Source organism: Python bivittatus, unplaced genomic scaffold, assembly GCF_059951505.1.
Source record: "Python bivittatus isolate LINGU-HERP-01145 unplaced genomic scaffold, Pbiv_v1 ctg000020_np1212, whole genome shotgun sequence".
In the NCBI taxonomy this organism is placed as follows: domain Eukaryota; kingdom Metazoa; phylum Chordata; class Lepidosauria; order Squamata; family Pythonidae; genus Python; species Python bivittatus.
This window is the reverse complement of record NW_028277030.1, coordinates 118306106-118326070: the sequence shown is the minus strand read 5'-3', so window position 1 is coordinate 118326070 and position 19965 is coordinate 118306106.

Here is a 19965-nt window from a genome sequence, read left to right as displayed (position 1 = left end):
AAGCGCTCCTCTCCGGCGAGCTGTCTTGGAAGTCCCGGGGCGAAAGCGACGAGGAAGGGAGGTCCCGATTTCTGGAGGTCGGGCCGGACAGGGTTCCTCCAGAGGAGACTCGTGGGCGAGGCCCCCTTCCCTTGCATTAGGCAGAACTTGACTGAATCCTTGCCCAAATTGGCCTCCAGAAGCGCCGAGCACCTGCACCGTCGGGTCAGGTTCAATGTGGAATTGGTCGTATCTCTGAGGAACGAGAAATACTCTTCAATAAAGCATAAGGTGGTGGCGGGGGGGGGGGGGGAGTTGCTGGATGGCATCTTCGAATTCTAGCTGTTTATTTCCCTGCAGCTTATTTTTCATTCCTTTCTAGCTCTACTCTCTCATACTCGGCTCTCTCTTGCCTGTTTTGTAAACTCGCTGGATATTGCCTAGGCATTAGAAACCCGTACGATCAATCGTGCATCCCAACTATTACTTTGGGATTTGTGCTCCCTTTTGTTTCCAGCATTGTTAAAAAACCAGAAGAGCAGTAAAAATGCTTCGTAAAAACAAAATTAGAAAAACAACTCATATTTATCAGTGCCTATTGTATTTGCGTGTGTGTCCGCGAGCGTGTGTAAAAAATATATAGGTGAAACCAAATTGCTGAACTCTGGCAATTCCCAGCCGGTAAGCCGGCCTTCTGTGGTTGTCGTCCGCCTCCATTTATTCTTAGGTGCGTTGCTTTTAAGGCGATTTTAAATGGCATCTTGAGCTGGTAACTCCTTTGTTTCGTTTCTGCAGCGATGGAAGTGTGATTTACAGAGATTTGTACGGGTCATGGATGTCTTTCCATCCTTACTGTGTATATTTAGACAGGACTTTGGTTGGTGTTAAAAAGTGTATATTTTGAATGGGTTCACCCACAGTAGCAAACAATAAGGACATTGTCCAGGCATGTAGAACGCGTATTGAAACGCAGCATCCAGACTTCGCCTAATCTGCCCTCAATAAAGCTGAAATAATTATCCTAAGCCGCCTTTCTAGAAGTAGAAAAAAATCATTGAGGAATTCAAAACCTGAATAAAAGAAAAACAACAACAACAACTTTGCTCTGCATTCCGATGCAGATCTAGAAGGGCGACGGGGAAGAGGAGAAGGGGGCGGTGAGACCCGCAGTCCAAACTCCTTGCAGTCATCAATGGGAAGGAAGAGGGGGAGGGAAAGGTGGGGGCAGTTATGTACAATTAAAATGGGAAAACCTCGCGCGACTTGGCCTGTTCGAAAGATACATATTCATCATAATTCGGAATGCTGCCACGAGAGAAAGGGAGAGAGAGAGAGAGAGAAAGGGAGGTGGGAGCTTTAGCCGGACACCCAAACGGGCTGGGATCTTTTCACCGAGCAGCCTCTCTGAAGTAAATGCCAAGTGGCAGATGAATAAGTCCAGTTGGAAGAGCTACTGGACTGGAAGATCCTGCTGACTGGATTAGGCGTTCATCACTCTTCCACCAACCTGTCAACAGGGGTTCATATTCCTAAGGAAAACAGCTCTTAAGTTTTAGTGATGTACTTTAACACTTCTGTTAACCAGCTAGTTTGACGGCGGGTTGGGAAGAGGCGGGTGGCGGTTGATATCTTCTCACCCAGCCCTCTTGTCCCTGTCCCGGTATCAGGTTTCCATTTAACGCAGAACAGAGAGATTTTGTCGAGTTATGAAAAGCGGGGATTGTCCACCGCCGTGTTTAGCTAAAGGTTGAGAACCCGGAGCAAAGCCTCGCCAACTTTCTCTTTTGCCGGGGGCAAAAGGGCTGAACAATACAGGGGCCCCGGGGAAAGAGGACACCTGCCTCGGTCGGTACCTTAATATTTCACTCGGCTTATCTGAAGGATGCGTGTGTGTGGCTGTGTGTGTGTCCATACACACCTTGCCAGTTACAAGAACCTTCTGGGAAAAAGCCAGTCTCCAGGCGTTCCTGCTCTCTCCTCAAGAGTCCCCTGGCGTTGTGGGTCCTCCAGCCACGTCCATAGGAACCGTACAATGCCCTGATCCCGGCTCAGTTCTGAACTGTTTCGAAATCCAGGGATCTTTATCTTTCCTTCCATCTAAAGGGGGGGGGGGCGTTCCAGGCCCTGGGATCCCCGCGGGGTTTGCTGGATTGTAAGCACTTTTTCAACAGCGTCCGTGCGGGCTTGCCTTGGACTTCAGAGGGCAGGGGGATTCAAATGTTGCACCCACATACTGTACCAACAAAGTAGAAGTCGGAAGCGTTTCAAATACACCGGCAAACGATAGGCGCCAAAGTTGGGTTTGTTACTCCTTTTCTGCAGCGGCATCCCCACGCTCCCCTGGTACAGGGGCGGTTTCCCTTGCTCAGAAGATGCTGCCGAGTCTGGCTCTTCTGTCTCTCTCACCCGTCCCGCGAAGTAGCTTGGGCCCCCCACAGCCCGGCCAGATCTCAGTTAATGAGTTGGCAACACCAGGCTTGCTTCGCGCCGCCACAGCCTGACCAGAGGGTTCTCCGAGCTTAAAACTTAAACTCCGAGCTTAAAACGGGTTACAAGCGTCCATTTTTAACGCAGCCGCTCATCCCCGAAGCCCCGCACCTTTTTTCAGCTTGGTCTCTTGACCCTGCCGTCTCCCAAACGGCCGCCGGGTGATTTCGGACACATTTCTGGGACGTCGGGGCTCTGTGGTGCTGTCCGGGAGAAGCCAAAGACAACCTTTAGGCATGGTTGTGTCGAGGAGGACGGTTGGGCAAGAAAGTTGGGGGTTGCCTGACGGTGCGGCGATGCTCTCCATCTCCCCTCTAAGCCTGTTAGGGACACATTCTCATGTCCTTAAAGTACAAGCAGATAATTGTTGGCGCTCCATCTTTGTGCGAAGGAGGCCAGGGTGTAAATGCCTTTTAATGACTGCAGCTGCTGGCTGAAAACTGTCAATGGAATTGGCTAATGCAGAGCCCCCGGAAAGGGGGAAAAAAAGAGGGGGAAAACGCTTTTGGGAGCGAGCTGCTGAGCCTGAGCGCCGCTGGAACCGAAAGGGAGCTGGAGAGGGCGAGGAAGACACTGACTGACGACAGACAGGAGGAGGAGGAGGAGACGAAGAAGAAGAAGAAGAAGAAGAAGAAGAAGAAGAAGAAGAAGAAGAAGAAGAAGAAGAAGAAGAAGAAAATGGAGTTGGAGGAGGATGTGTGTGTGTGTGTGTGTGTGTGTGTGAGAGAGAGAGAGAGAGAGAGAGAGAGAGAGGAAGAGTCGCAGCAAGAGCGCCGCTGGCCATCCACATCTGTCCCAGGGCCACCGAAACCTGCCTTTTGCCCTCGAAATTCTCTTCCGGATTCTGTAAGTCCTTCCAAACCCCGACCCCCAATTGCACACATTCATATCCCCTAGGAAATATGTTTGGTGTTTGTCGAGGACTCTACTTCTTCGTATATCCCCATCTTTTAAGACCTGCCGGCTTAACGGTTCCAAGAAAACCTGGGGAAAAGTGATCCGTAATCTGCCTCCTTTCCCGAAAAGCAGGGGAGAGGAAGGGAGGGGAGGCGAGGGGTCGGGGGCCCAAAGCCCCTGTGCGCGCCCAGGCTGCCTTCTCCCGACAGGCGGGGCTGTTTCCGCGGGGCCCTCCATTTCGCCCGGCTGGCGTCTGGCACCCCAACCTCCAGGCGGAAGTTAATGCCCAGGAAGATCCAGGGGGCGCCTTCCGATCAGAAGGCGCCGTTGCCGGAATGGGGGAGAGCGCTGGCCCCGGTCCCTCTGCCGCCGCGTTTCGAGCAACAGGACGTTTGCTCTCTGCGGCGCTGAACTTCACCGGGAAAGGATTCGGGGAATGGCGGTGGCCGCGGGACGGCTGGGCTGGGTTGGGCTGGGCTGGTGTTCATTCCCAAACGAGCAGCAATTGAGGGAATCTAATGTGGGGTTGAGGTCTAGGTAAAGGCGCCCCACCGTCGGTTGGAGGCGACAGTCTCAAGCCACACCAATTACGGTGCACTAACAAATCAGGGCGCCGGATTCTTTGGCTTTGGAGGGACTCGGGCGCGGCGATCCCTGGGGACTTTTATTCCGAAGGCAGACTCTCCCAACCGCACCGTCTTCGGGTCGAACGAAATGTAGGAAAGGAGGGGTGGAGGGGAGAGAGAGAGAGAGACGTGCTTTCTTTTCTGCTGTTCAGTCGATACTTCTATCTTCCAATCCCCTTCCTTCTTTTAATCCTGATTCTGTCCCAAAAAAACCTTGCTGGTGGGTCGGAGTTAGATTCGTCTCTCTTTCCTCTCCTTTTAGCAATAATATTGTTCAGATTGGTTCAGTCAAATCCAGGGCTTCCTCAGGGGAATTTTAAATGAGCTGGAGGAGAGAGATCGGGAAGGGAAACTGGGGGAGGGGGGGAGGGAGAGAGAGAGGGTCCAAAGGAAAGAACACTTCCATCAATCTTTTTTACGTACATAACTGTAGAAGCATCTCTTTTTATTTTAGTAGTTTAAATGAGTTATTTAGGAAGCAATGGCCACGCATATTTGCAGCCTTTAAAATACGTATTTCTCCGCATTAAAAAAAAAAATTATTTCCAAAATCCTGGGCGCCTTCTTAAGTCTGACCCATTCGGCTGATGAAATTCAGGCCACTTGACATGAAGAGCTATAAACGGAAGGCAAATGACTCTGAGGAGTAGGGTGGGGAGTAGGGAAGAAAGGGAATAAACTACACCATCAGAAAGCCACCTCCAAAGGTTTATGGCAAAACCTCGCTATATCTTTCTTCCCTTTTCTATGTAAAGATATTTAGACTAAAAAATATAGTGTCTTGGACAAGAGGAGTGGGAAAATGTTTTAAAAAATGAAATAAAATTTGTTCTAGAGATAGGGGCAAGGCATTCTGCAGGCAGAAAAGTCCTTGTTCCTTGGATAAGAATGAAGAGTTGATTCTCTCTCCCAAATCTGCTGCCAAGGTTTCTGGGGATGATGTGGGCTGTAGTCCAACACATTTGTAGGGCACCAGGTCGGATAGCAGATTCTGGGCTGTGGTTTTCTGTAAAATAAATTCCAATGCTGTTTGAAGGACTACCCATTTGGGATAGTGGAACTCTGGCTTCTTAGCAGATGTATTCTGTTGCCAGGTGTTCTTCTAACATTTTCCCGACTTTTCTAATTGGAAGGCTGATACTTTTTTTCTTTTCAGTCTGCCATTCTGGAAAACAAATGAATGTTCCTGGACACATATTTGAGGTTGTATCTCAAAGTATTGTCATCCTCCATCACCATTAACGATAATGATTGAAAAATAAATCTCGACTGACTTCGGACAGACCGCTGTGGACAGGGCTCTCTGATTCTAAGTAGGCAGACAGGCTCACTGAGGCTACTCCACTGTAAACTGGTGGAGGTTGCAGTTCACAACTGTTGGATATTGGTTTCATTGCGTTCACTGGTGCTTATTCCCATGAAGTACAGCTAAAATGGCACGGGTGTGTGTGCACTTAATGGCCTTAACATAGAGGCCAGGGCCCGGTTATTTTCATAAAGCTAATGTGTGTCTATTCAGGAACAAGTGCCAAGGACATCTGTGACATCCAGTGTCTAGTAAGTATAGCTGGAATTAGCTCCTCGTCCAAGCAAGATCCTGCTTGGACGAGGTTCTGGTCAGGAGTTCAGACTTCCAACCCCACCCTAGCTCTGTTTGCACTGAAGTAAGCCCCATTCAGTCCAATTATTTCCTAATATTCCCATTTAGGATTACAGTCTTCACTTGGAAATCATTTCTCTGCAGTCTTTTGCACAGTTTAATGTGTTTTTAATCACGTATATTATAAATGTTAAACCATAAGTACACTTCAGGTGAAAGATACATCGATGAAAATGTGCTTAAAGGCTGCTGCTATTGAATATATACTGACAGTAAATCCTGCAGAATACAATGTGTATTCCGTGAGTAATATAGAAAGAGAACGCTTCAAGGGAAACCTTTAATCTAATGCAGAAACTGTAATTTACCTATGTAAATTCTGAAGCAAAGATACAGTCAGGTCCGTGAGGGTGCAGTCAGTCAGTCAGTCTCTTGCATTGAGAACGCTTCAGAGTTCTCCACTCTCTGTTTCTTCTTCTATTCATTCATTCATTCATTCATTCATTCATTCATTCATTCATTCATTCTTTTCCTCCCCAAAATTAAGATGTTGCTCCTCTTTTCAGTCAGGTAGAACAATCACAGGCCAGGCTGAAGTGAATGACTGATGGAGCATTGACAGGGCAACTGTTCAGGATTCTGGAAACTGTAGCCATGAGGCCCCAAGGGGCTTGCACAAGCATGAGTCCCCCTCCATGCTCAGAAGAGTTTCTACCCAGTAAAGATGCCCTAAAGCCCAGCATGTTCAAAATTAGGGGGGGGGGGGGGGAAGAGGCAGTTGGAAAGACCCAAGCTAAAGCTGGCAGAAAGAGACACAGCTAAAGTTCTGCTTTCTCCGAGTTTCAGAACAACCCTAACCTACCCCAACCAAGAATATGATTTTGCCCAACTTTTCTCCATGGATCCTCAAATTCATGTTGCCAAAGGGGAAGTGAAAATAAAATGAATAATTTTTCAGTGTCTGATAGTGAGAGGCGCTCTGCTCAAGGCCCTGCCACTAAAAGAAGGCAGTTCCCTTTTCCTTCCAACCCATCCCTCCCACAGATGCTGTTCCTTGTGGTCTCAGTCCAAAGATATGAGAACCCTCTGAGTCCCTTCTCTTCAGTTCATCTCCTGACCTGAAAGGAAGGGCGACTTCATTGCATTCAACTCTGGTCTGATTTGGAAGCTGGAATAGAAGGAGACTTGCGAATATACATCTGGCTCCTAACAACCACTCTGGTCTGCTGGTTCCCCCCTCCCCCAGTCTAAGCAATCTTGAAAATGGGGCATTTCCTACATTACTTTTGTATTGCATCTCTGCGCAAGCTCTAATAAATGTATGGCTGTTTATTCCACAGTAAGTCTAATTGTCCCATGGGAGTGGCCCTTAAGATGGGTGGCTAAGGCTAACTTTAACCCCATTAAAATCTGCAATGGATTTAGTTAATTTATCATCACCATCATTGTCATTATATTTAGATCTCAATCTCATAGGCTTCTCACCCCTTTTGATTCTCCCCCAAACCTGAGGTAGGATTAGAATAAAGAAGATCTGAGCATGATGTTTGGGAAAAAAGAAAGAAAGAAAGAAAGAAAGAAAGAAAGAAAGAAAGAAAGAAAGAAAGAAAGAAAGAAAGAAAGAAAGAAGGAAGGAAAGGAAAGGAAAGGAAAGGAAAGGAAAGGAAAGGAAAGGAAAGGAAAGGAAAGGAAAGGAAAGGAAAGGAAAGGAAAGGAGAAGAGAAGAGAAGAGAAGAGAAGAGAAGAGAAGAGAAGAGAAGAGAAGAGAAGAGAAGAGAAGAGAAGAGAAGAGAGAAGAGAAGAGAAGAGAAGAGAAGAGAAGAGAAGAGAAGAGAAGAGAAAATGAAAATAACACTTTTGAACCAAGTTTGGCTCCCACCACTCCTGGATGCCTCCAAATAATGTTCTTAGCACCAATACAAAAATGAAATTTTAATTCTCTTCTCTTGGGTGGGTTTTCCAGAACCTAAACTAGTCTGCAGTCCTGTGGTTTCCTGTTGGTCTCCCATCCAAGTTTTAATCACATCAGAAGCTGCTTGGTGTTTTAAGATTTAGCAAGGCCTTATGTGCTGCCTGGCCAGGTGACTCTGTCCCCAGTTTAATCTTCCTCCTCCCCATTAGTAGTGCAGGCAAAGCATATCCGCATGACCTCAGGCACGAGTTGGTAGGTGGGTAGAATCTAGTTTATGGCATAGTCTGCTACGAGACACTCGTGCCTGAGAAACTTAGCCAAGGAATAGCAACGCCGAAATAACTCCCCAGCGTGTGCATGAGCATGGAAAAAGAACCCTAGAACAAATTAGGAGTGAGTAGGACCAGCTAATTTAATAGGACCTATTTCCGAGCAGGCGCCGGCGACACTGATTTTCGTTAGATGTGGGCCATTGCGCTTGTGAGAGAGGTCGAGGACTTCCGCCGCGACAGTCCAAAGAAAGGGGACGTGGCCCCTTTAAATCCGGGGGCTTCAGCATTCCTGGAAGGAACTTTGCGGCTGTTCAAGTCTCTGCAGGTGCTTTTGCTCTCTCGCTCTCTTCGAGGGGCGGACGCGCCGTTCTTTTCCCCTGCGATCCAAATCGTGAGGCTTCATTGCCATCAGACCTACTTTCTCCCCCATCCCGCTTGCCTCCTGCTTTATCCGTTCCCCCTCCTTCTGGGTCGGCACTTTAAAAACAATTAGCATTTTCCTATTCTGGAGGTAAATTATTCAAACAAATGTTTGCAGGGACCCCGAGGGCGAATTTGGCCATGGCGAAAGGTTTGATTAGCCTGATTTCCTCCTCCTCCTCTGCCCCTCCAATCCATACGCCTCCCCCAAAGCAACAAAAGGCTGGGAGTTTCGAAGAGGGCAGCGCCAATTAGACGCAAATCATTAGTGGCCTCGTCTTCAGAGCGCCCCAGTTGGATGAGGCTCGTCCCTCGGGCTCCATTGACGGCCCTGGGATTGCCAAAGCGCAAACAACAAGCCCATAGGATGTCAGTATCTGCGTTCAGGGCTTTTCCTGACCACAAAGGTCAGGAAAACAGCAAGCGGCGGCGTTGGGGAGCTCGAGCTAACGAATAGCGAGCCCCAAATGCAGATTATTACATTCGCAGATCCTTCTCCATTATTTGCCTTCCTCTCTGTCTCCATATTGATTTCCATAGCCACGTTGCACGTCGTTGGGAGAAAAAGTTGCCGGCCTACAATTTACATTGGCCCGAAAGTTCCGTCCCTTGTCAATGAACGTGGATGTCCGCGAGGGCGGAAAGTACAGTTATTTAAAGGGCGTTCAGACTCTCCAGCAAAGCCCCCTGCTTTTTGCCGGGAGAGAAAAAGGGTGAATCGAGCGAGGTGCTTGGGTTGTTTGTTCCTCGTTCTTTATTGGCTAAGCCACATTTGACTGGGTTCGCACAACCCGCTAACCAAAACTCGAGGAAGACTGCCTGTGTATCTGGAGGATGAGTATGCTTGGACGTCCCTGAACTAGTTCGCTTCTTTCCTCGTTTCTGTCTGTTGCTTCCACTCCTACAGATTTAAGCTGCGTCTCCCTGTTAGCAGTGGTTGCCAGCATTACACTGCGCGTGGCTTGTCTTAGGCACCGGCTGCCTTTCAGGTATTTTCGACCACAGCTTCTCTCACCCCCTGAGAATGGTCCAGGCTTTCTGGGAGTGATGGAAATTATAATTCCACGAATTTAGAAATCGCCTGGTTGGGGGAGGCTGCTCAAAGCCGAGTTTCTTAGTAAACCCAACAATCCTAGAAGGCTGCTGGAAGAACTAACCAAGCAGCCAAGAGAAAAATGGAAAGGTGGAATTTTGATCAGTGAAAATTTAAAAAACTACAGTGCTCATAAAAGTGGAGAAGTAATAGGAAGGGGGAGAAGAAGACAGAAAGAGCACCTGTGTCTATTCCAGAGAAAGTCCTCTTGCATGAGAAGAAATAGGCAAACTTAGAAAATGAAGAACTTTGATGGCACTTCTAAATATAAACTATCCTGAAGCCAAACTTCGAAAGCTGGCCTGAAAATCTTACTTGGAAATAGATCATGTTGATTTCAGAGGCCATGACTACACCTGCATAGGAGAGCTTTCTTGGTATGTTCAGGAGAAATCTTCTAAAGGCAGGCTAGGTAAGATGCTCAACTTACCTTAGACCAGTAAGCTTGATAGGTAGATCTATATGCTTGCTGCCTGGATTCCATGCTGAGCCCACAACTAGCCCACCCTAACATGTAAATTGTCCTAAGAACACCAGAACCGTGTCATAATGGTTTAGAGAAGTTGTCATTCTTACTCCCCTATCCTGTTTATTTTTATTAGCATGTCCCAGAAGTCCATATAAGAAGTACAAATATCCTGCACTAATCTTTCAAGCCAATTAAGAATGATATCCTAAATCATTCAGTAGAGAGGAATGTCCGCTGAGCATGATGGGACTTGTTTCTAAGTCAATATAAGTAGAATTGCACTGTAAGCCTTGTTGTTCTAGATAAGGAGTCCCTCCCCCCATGCAGCCCATTTTAGATGAAATTCTGTGAGTAATGCTTGGAACCCCAGCATTTTAGGGACTGTTCTGTGATCAAGTCCCTCTGCCAACTAAAGGGGAGTGTTCTGGAATCAACAGCAGATTGAAAATGTGGTTTCTGTGTTCACTGCTCCTGAGTTGAATTCCCAAGATCTTTAACAGAGTATTTTTAAATGGTGAAGTGATTTTAATTGTATGCTTACAAAGTGAGTGCTTTTAAACTGCATTGATTTCTAAAGGAAATATCTGATAGTGCAGTTCTTTAACTGAAGCCAGTGGGAGGAGAATCAAGATACCCTTCAGCTGTCTGTTCCCTTTGCAGAATTCTGCAAAACCTTCTCATTCCTAGCCAGTCTCAAAATCTGTAAAATGACAATGGAGAATCAAGTCACACCAAATCAACTATTTATAATTAATTCCCCCACCCCCAGAACCGTCAAATATTCCCTAAGAATGGCTCAAGTGTAACAGTTCATACATAACAAAGGGGCAACTTTGATCATGTGAGTCTCCTTTCACTTGACACACACAAACACATACAGAGAATTTAGAGAACCAATCCTGGATTACCAAGAATCCAAGTCATATCTTTACTCAGGACTAAACAAATATTTTACCAAATCTCTGGCTGCTTCAAATAAAGAGCCCTGGGAATAAAACCAGAGGCCTAAGCAAGCTACCCAGCATTCAGTTCCAAGTTAATCAATGGAGGGAATTTAATGAAGAGTCTGTGTATTGAAAATAGGAGGGGACGTTAAGTGGAGGTTTTTTTGATAATATTGTTAAGGCAGGGTCCTTTGTGTGCTAGTGCACCAGTGTTTATGCATTAAGTACAACTGGGTTAATAATTAAGATTGTTTTATAGGATTATATTTATTCACAGAGAGGAAAAGAGCAAAGAGGTGTGTGTGTGTGTATGTAGATAGGTAAACAGATTTATTGAGGATATATGTCAGTACATAAGCACACCTTCTAACACTAATGCTCCAGCGAAATAGCAGGATTTAAACTAATTTAAGACCCCATCGATTTTTGATTTTTGTGAGATTTGCTTCCAAGAAATATCTGAGGAGTCATTTGACTGCATGTAGCTCTGGTAGTGATGATAATGACACAACAGTGCCTGGACTGGGGTGGGAAATGGAGGTTCCCACTGATCATAACATCCTAAATAATCAGGCCCACATTCACATATAATGGGGTTTTTATTTGAGATGACATTTCTGCATTCAAAAGTCATTGCCATTTGTCCAACACTTACTTACTCTTTCTTTCTTTCTTTCTTTCTTTCTTTCTTTCTTTCTTTCTTTCTTTCTTTCTTTCTTTCTTTCTTTCTCTCTCTCTCTCTCTCTCCTTCCCTCCCTCCCTCCCTCCCTCCTTCCCTTCCCTTCCCCTCCCTTCCCTTCCCTTCCAGCAAGCTTTTTAAAAGATCCACATACATGTGATCTCCAAACAGAAAAATAAAGTTTGCAGATAATATTGAATCTATTGAATGGAGGGAAGAAAGGAAAGAAGAAAAAAAAATAAGGTGGGGGGATCCGAAGAAAATATATAAGGAAAAAATGAGTTTAATTTAAGGAAGAAAAGATTGGTAAAAGCCGGGCATTTCCAAGGTTAGCGCTAGATGCCCATCGGAAGATTCCTCTTTTAGCTCCAGCGGGGCAGGAGGTGCCCTTTCGAAGACTCGGCCCCTCACCATTACAGGCAGAAGAACCTCCGTGGGGGATTACAATGGGCGAAGAATTAACCCACCCAGGTAGCTCTCCAGGACAACAGTACCGGCGGAGCTTTATTTATTTATCGTTAAGCCTTGGTTGCAAATCCCTGGAAAAAAGTCGTTTAGGAATGCCTGGGCCCAAGAGAGGGTTTTGCCGCCTTTGGGACGCGAAGGGTTCAGTGTGTTGCGCGCCAGACTTTTAAGGCAAGCGTCAGGGACGAACAACGGAGGGGGTGAAAAAAAGGCCGGCCGAGAGAGGGGTGCTCTTGACTTCTTCGCAGTTGCCGGGGAAGGCGCCAAACAGCAGCGGGGGGGGGGGCTCCCTCGGCAGAGTGGACAAAGCTGGGGAACAAAACCCAGCCCCCTCCCGCCCTAAAAATAATCCAGAAGAGGAGAAGGGAAAAGTTGCGCCGAGCACGCGCAGTTCCCCTCAGCGGCGTTTGACTGAGCACCAAACGAACCCGGGGGGAGGAGGGGGGGACAGAACCCATCTTTCAGGCCAGAAATCCCCCCTCTCCTTTTCCTAGCTCCAGCATCTCAGAGAAGGACAGAGACTGGGTCTTTCCTAAGCCGTCTGCATTTTAGGAAAAGATCCTCGGCCCGAAAAATCTCCGCCTGCTTGCCTGCCTTTTCTCTCGCGCGCGCCTTCCCGCAGCCCCGGGCTCAGGAGACCGTCTGTGCGCGAGGAGGTTGGGTGGGTCTGTCCGCGGATGGCGGTGCCCCTCGCTGGGCACCTAGCAATGGCCGCTTCAAACGAGGGCAGGCGTCCAGGCAAGTAGCAGTGGCAGGTGCTGGCTGCTTACTCTAGAGGAAGCCCTGCTGAGACTTGGCCTTGCTCGGGGCCGAGCGCCTTCCTAAGTTCCCTTGAGAGGAATCCTTTGAGAAGACGTCCTTAGGATCGGCTCTGCGGCTGCAAGACCAATTAAGTGCCCTGGATTCGATCCTACTAGAGCGCGGTCTTGCGTGAGAGGGAGGCCATTCGAGGCATCCCAGGAGGCGATCGGGCCCGTCCGCAGGTTTGCTGGCGCTGTTCCTCCCACGGCTGAACTTTCAGCTTGCGCGGAACTTTCTGGCCTAGACCCCAGAGTGCCTTGAAAGGGCTTGACTTTCTTTACTTACAAGTGTCCATTAATTTTTGGAGAGACCTTTCACTCCCCAGCACACGGGATCGATCTGCAAAACTGTGAAAATAAATGGGAGGCAAAATTGGCATAGCAGATTCATCACAGTAAACGTGCACCTTTCTGCCAAGGTTATAGCGGACTTTGAAAATTCCTGCAATACGCTTCAAGTCTCAGTAGAGAGACAGACGGGCGGGGGGGGGGGGAGAAGAGGAAGGGGTTGTACCATTTACATTATCACTCAGCACATTATTATCTATAACTGAGAAGGAGACGTGTTGAAAGGTAGAGTGTAAGCACTTCCATCGAGTTTAATGAGGCTACTTGGGATAAATAAGTTGTGGACTGAATATACAACCTGGACCTATCAGCCCAGTTGCAAGCAATTTCGACGAGGGAGTTGTTTTTTTTTGTTTTTTTTTTAAACAGCTAAAACAAAGGGGAAAAAGGAACAATTTAAAAAAGTGCTTAACTTTGTTGAGTGGAGGAAATTGCTAAGCATTACTGCTCAAAGAAAAAAAAAGATCCCTATCTTCCCTTTGTTATACTTGGGACAATTAATTTTGGCATTTATCTGGCTGTTCAGTGAGATAATTTTTTGTCTTTTATCTCTGTTACGGTATATAAATAAAATATAGAGGGTTATTTAAAGCAATTACCCGCGGGATCCTGCAGAAATTTAATACCCACAAATTCATTTGGAGCAACAAGTAACAAGCAGTCCTAGATACAATTCTGAGAAGCAAATCCCTCTAGGTTCAGTGGGGTTTACTTCCAGATAAGGGTATTTAGAATTGCAGCTATAGTAAGGGTTTGTCCATGTGGGAAAAACATAGATAGACTGGGCGTATTTTTGCAAGCATATGCAGTTTTATATATTATATAATACGCGTTGGTTGCCCTTAGGATATGGAATGTATTGTTTTTGCTTGATTTTGTACATGGGAAAAAGTTGACATGATGTTTGGTTTCATATGAGAAGAGAGATGAGAGAATTGATCTGTGGCATAAACAGCGCCTTGTGCTCCTCAGTCGAATAGGGCAAGGATCCTCAAGGACCCCCAGTCTTGCCAAATGGAGCTGCCCGCCCTAAGCAGACCTCCAGCTTCTAAGAGACTGCATACTGTAGTGAATCCCCCAGATCAGGAGGAAGAACCTGTAATCTCGGCCCCAGAGTTTACAGTGAGGATTGAATGTGTCAAAGGGAAGCAAACAGACCAGAACCAGGTGAGGAGGCAGGAGGCAAAGGCACATATAAGGAAGCAGGCCTGTATTGCAGTTAACAACAGCATTTGGGTTTCTTTGCAGGGGGGCAGGAGTACTCGGGCTGGGGAGGAATGGGCCTAGAGAGGAATTTGAGGGAGGGCCAAGACTGCTCCAGGAAAACTGCCTGGACGTGTCCTTGAAGTTAAGAGGAGCCCAGTCGACTGGAAGGCAACTTTCTTTTGACCTCTGGGACTCTGGAGCTCCAACTGACAAGACGCTTTTCTCCTGGTATTGCTGCACCATCACTGCTCTGGAGGGCTAGTAATCAAGCACTGCAGGATAGAAATAAGTGAGTAAGTAAACAATTAAAGGGCATATTATACCTAAAAGAGGGGCACCCCAGTCTTCCATCACTGTCTGGAAAACTGACTGGGAAAAGGAGACAAATGTCCAAGAGTCAGTGTGATTCCATTTGAAGGGTAGGATTTTGGAAGCCTTGGCCACAATCTGGGTGAGATGGAGCCCTTTGGGCTGGCCTTTCTTTCTGAAAGGGAATTTAGGGTCACATCCCATCCTTGGAGAAAGTAAATTGTGCAACCACAAATCTGTTAATCTCAAAGTAACCGAGAATGTTTTGGGAGAGGATCCCTGCCCAACACAGATTAAATTGTATTTTCTGGAAAAGTGCCAGTTCTGGCTACCTTCATTGTGGGTTCCACAAATCAGGTTAACTAGAAAAAGAGGGCTTTTTAAAAGTCAGGTTTTCAGTCACTTCAAGAGGAAGGAGAATATTAACACTTAGGATGCTTATAACTCAACTTACATAATTTAACTTTATAAGAGGTTATGATAGTTTAAGTTACCTTTAAAACAACCTTTGTCCAAATATGTTGGACTACAGCTCCCATTAACCACAGCCAGTGGTTCTATTGTCCTTTTGGCTGGAAATGTGGAAGTACCAGTGCCACACATTTGGATGCAACAAGGTGGGGGAAAGGATTGGAACTTTAAAGTAAGATGGGACTATCCATTAATACATTCTAGGCATATTAAAAAGTATTTTAATTACGAAGTCTCAGTAGAAAGGCTAGGCTCAGGGTACTTGGGATACCAGGAGATAGGGCAGAAGTGAGAGACAAGGGAGGGAGGTAGCATCTCCAAAAGTGTCTTACTGAGCCACTAATGAATCAGGGTTAGGTGGGCCCTTGGGCTGGATTCTTCTTCTAGGATTAGTAATTCAGCCTGATCCTCATGTTCCCCCATTCCCCCAATCCAAGAGGATCACCTCTTGCTTGGGAGCTGCCCAGTGCCATCTGGTTGGCCACTGTGAGAAACAAAATGCTGGACTATGATGAGCCTTGGCCTGATCCAGCAGGGCTAATGTTATGTTGTTCTATTCTGACTTAAGAAGCAGGACTCCCCCCCCCCCCCACCTTTAACTCTGGCATTACAGGATATGGATCAGCTTATCAAACCGAGCTAGAGAAGTCACAGAAAATGTAGATGAAAGAGTACACAAACATAAACATAATTGATCCTTTATCATATACTAGAAATGATTCTCCTTTGGTTGGAGATATCAGTTATCATGGAGAACATTTTTCAATGCAATGCATAACTTACTATTGGGCAGTAGACCCCTGTATCCCATCCTGCCATCAGTTATTGTGCACATGGCTAGGACAAAGCAATCTGTTTCCTTGTTTTATTCCTTTATATCTGGAGAGAGACGTATCTCTGCTACCCATTTCTGTTTCATTTAGGTTGAGAACATTCTACAGCCACACCTATTAAGTACCAAAAGGATGCTGCATCTGCCCAAGCTTGCAATTATTACAAGATAGGGATTAAGGGAGGAATCCTGGTCATCAGGCAACCGATAAGGAGACAAGCACATGTGTTTGCATCAGCACCTTGAGAAGTGGTCTGTTGTAAAGATAGAGCATCAACTTTATATGGTGCAATGAAAAACAGCAGGATACATATGATGCAACTGTGGTGCTTCTCTAGAGTTGTGTTCCTGCATAAGGTGTGCTTAAATCATACAGTATATATTAAAATTGAAACAAACTATTTTATAGGTTAATGTGATGGTCTGGATCATGCAACACACTAAGACTTGTGGCTTATTTGGTTTTGGCTTAACCTATGTAGTTCATTAGATATACTTAATGGTTTAGTGTGTTGAATGAACACTGCCTGTTGCTCATTTATAATTTATAATGTTTAAATTCATCCCAGATTAGTGACTTGATGTTATTCTCCAGTTTTTCTTTGGATGGTGGCCGAGTTAGGACATTTCCTCCCAGACTTGTTATACTCTTCCTTAACATATGAGCATGTCTGTCTCCCACCCTTGGTGACAAGTTCCCAAGTCTTTTTGACATGCAACAGGAATCTGATGCAATGCCTTATACATCCTTGATTGCATTTACTTAGGAGTAAGCCCCTTCAGTCTATGTGACTGACTGTTGAGTAGATGTGTACATCATTGGCACTGGTAGGACAGAATTGATTGGATCTATGCAATTATGTTAGGGCTATGAGATCTCGGCTGCAAAAATCCAGAGAGCCTCTAGTTCAGCATATATAGTTTTCTGCATTTCTCTGTTGCCATTTAGTGGACTTCTGGATTTTTGCAACCCAGATTTGCTAACCCTAATTATATAACTTTGGAGATAGTGCCTTACCACTAACCCTCCCACATTCTACCATCTTTTCATAACCAGGGAGCTTGAAAAACTACTGGTATCTCTTTCTTCCAGGAAGCTCAAAATTTGTGATGAATGGAACTGCTATTCCACAAGTTCATGTAAGGCAAAACACTAGTTTCCCCCCTCTGCTCTGGCTGCTGCATGTGAAGAGGGCTTTAGAACCTGCTAAAAAAATTATAGTCCAAGCTACAATAACAAGGCTGCATTTACATGACCCACTGAACCACACGCTAGCCAACCACATTTTAACCTACCATGTTGTGTGAACCCAATCTGTGTGGGTGTGTGTATCCTGCAAACCCAGGAAATTGGTTTGAGAAAAGCATGGATATTAATTACGGATAAATGTATTTTATTTATTTATTAAATTTATATGCCACCCATCTCCCCCATAGTGTGACTCTGGTGGCTCACAATTAAAATCAAACCTCAAAAACAGTTAACAATATAAATATCTGCACTAATATTTAATGTGCATTTTTAATTTAATGTGCATTAATTTAAAATGTGCATTTAATTTATATAATTTAAAAAATCAAATTATATAAAAAGACTATATACATAAAAAGACTAGAACATTCAAGATGATGGGGGGGGGTAGAATCAATTATCCCATGAGCCAATTCCAATGGTGTGAGCCCCCATCAGGCCCCCAGGCCATCTGGCATAGCCAAGATTTCACACTCTTCCTGAAGGCCACGAGAGTGGGGGTGCACCGCACCTCAGGTGGTAAGTTGCTCCACACAGTGAAGGGCCATGGCAGAAAAGGGCCTCTTCCTAGACCCCACCAGCTGAAATTCCTTGACTGGTGGCGTCTGCAACATGCCCTTTCTGCCAGACTGAGTGGGGCGAGCTGATATAACGGGGGTGAGATGGCTCCTCAGATAACCTGGTCCTGTGCCATGAAGGGCTTTAAAGGTGATAACCAACACCTTGAATTGGACCCAGAAGCAAACCGGCAACCAATGCAGCTCGCATAACAGAGGTGTTATATGGGCCCCCCCGGGGGCATTCAGAACTGTCCGCGCAGGAACCCTAAGAACACAGCCTAATTGTGTAGGAGTAGGCACTTGGAAAAAAATAAAATAATAAGTAGTAGAAGAAAAGGAAAGGATAGCAAAGGGTTGATAAAATCCTTATTTTTGCTTCTTCACTTTGGAAGAGAGATTAGGAGTCTATCTTAGAGACAGAACACATCTTTTATGTGCAGACATCTTCCAGTACCATTTCTGGATTCTCTAATTACTGATGATAGTTTATACCTTAGGGCTGCTGCTAGTCAAAATAAATAGCATATAAACCAGTTTTCCCATCTGGGGTTCTTCCGGTGGGCAACTAGTGGCATGATCATTAGGGATGATGGAAACTGTAGTCCAATACATTGAGAATATATCAGCTAGGGAAAGCTACTGTATATACTTGTGGATAAGCCCATCTGCAGATAAGCTGACCCTCAAATTTTTAACTAAAATACCATGAAAAATGCATCATCCATGGATAAACCAACCCTCAATATTTTCATATGTTTTTTCGATATATTCTGAAAGATTTCATTTGTTTTCTTATTCATGGTATTTTGGTTTAAAATTTAAGGTTTGGCTTGTCCATGGATGGGCTTATCCGCAAGTATATATGGGGTACTTTTAAAAAGCATTACCATATATACTTGTAGATATGCCCATCCACAGATAACCTGAACCCAATTTTTTGGGTGCATTTTGGACTCTAAAATTCTTGGTTTATCCGCAAGTGTGTACAATAATAAAGATAGATAGGTCCTGCCTCCAGGTCTATAACAAACATACAAATCTTTCTCTTTCAATAATAAAATACAGGTTTAGCAGAAATAAAGAGGAATCAATTAAGAGGCGATTAAGTAAATTCTAAGCTACACCTCTATTGCATTAAGAATGAAGATCTACCAACCGAAAGCAACATGATGAATCATATTGTTCCTCTGAGATAAAGCTGGCATGTCCCTAGGGTGGAGACAATTAAGCTGCCCTTTGGCCAATCACTCAAATGTTGAGAGTATCTTTCTGGAGCCCAGCTCCCCTCCTTCCAAGTTTTGTAACTCACATATTGGATTCACATATACTAAGCTATGGTTGGTTTATTCTTAGTTTGTTGAATAAATCATAATTGGGTCTATTCACACAACTCGGAACTAACTAATGACAATGGGGAGGTGTGCGCAATATGTTCAGTCAAGGCAAACCTTAGTGCAGTATGTGAACCTGTCTAAGTATGGGACCCATTCACATCATAAAGAGGTTTTTTTTCTCCCCACCAGGAGTCAAAATTCTAGGAGTCTCTCTACCTTGGCTTAAAGATCATCTAGGTGCTCATTAATGAACTACAGCCCTGATTCCCTTGCTCTGCTTAGACATTTCTGCTGCTTTTGTTGTTCAGTCGTTAAGTCATGTCCAACTCTTCGTGACCCCATGAACCATATTGTGCCAGGCCTTCCTGTCCTTCACTGCCTCCCTGAGTTTGCTCAGTTTCATGCTCATTGCTTCAGTGATGCTATCTAACCATCTCATCCTCTGCCGTCCTCTTCTCCTTTTGCCTTCAATCTTTCCCAGCATCAGGGTCTTTTCCAAAGAGTCCTCTCTTCGCATTAGGTGACCAAAGTATCTGAGCTTGAGCTTCATTATCAATTCTGCTGCTTAGAATTTGATTTTTAGGAGTCTTACCTTTTAAATCAGCAGAGGAGAGGAACAAATTGGCTGTTTATAGATCAGATCGGAGTAGATCATATTGCAATATGAATGAAAATTTGATGTTTCTAAGCTCCTAAGCTTCTATGTTCCTCTCCTCTGCTGATTTAAAAGGTAAGACTCCTAAAAATCAAGATCAATTTCATAATTCAGCTATTCAAATGCACCTTGACCCTTGGGTGCTCCCCTGAAAACTATCTCCATGTAAGATGGAGTTTGGTGAAAGAGAAGAGTCAGGCACTTATTGTTCCATCTTTCAAACAAAACATATCTCAAGAATGAAGTTTCTCTAACTGGGTTACATAAACATATCCAGTGAACAATCCTGTTCCATCATAGGACATTACTATGTTGTTTACTTTGTCAATAGGAATAAGATTTTTGACCTTAATTT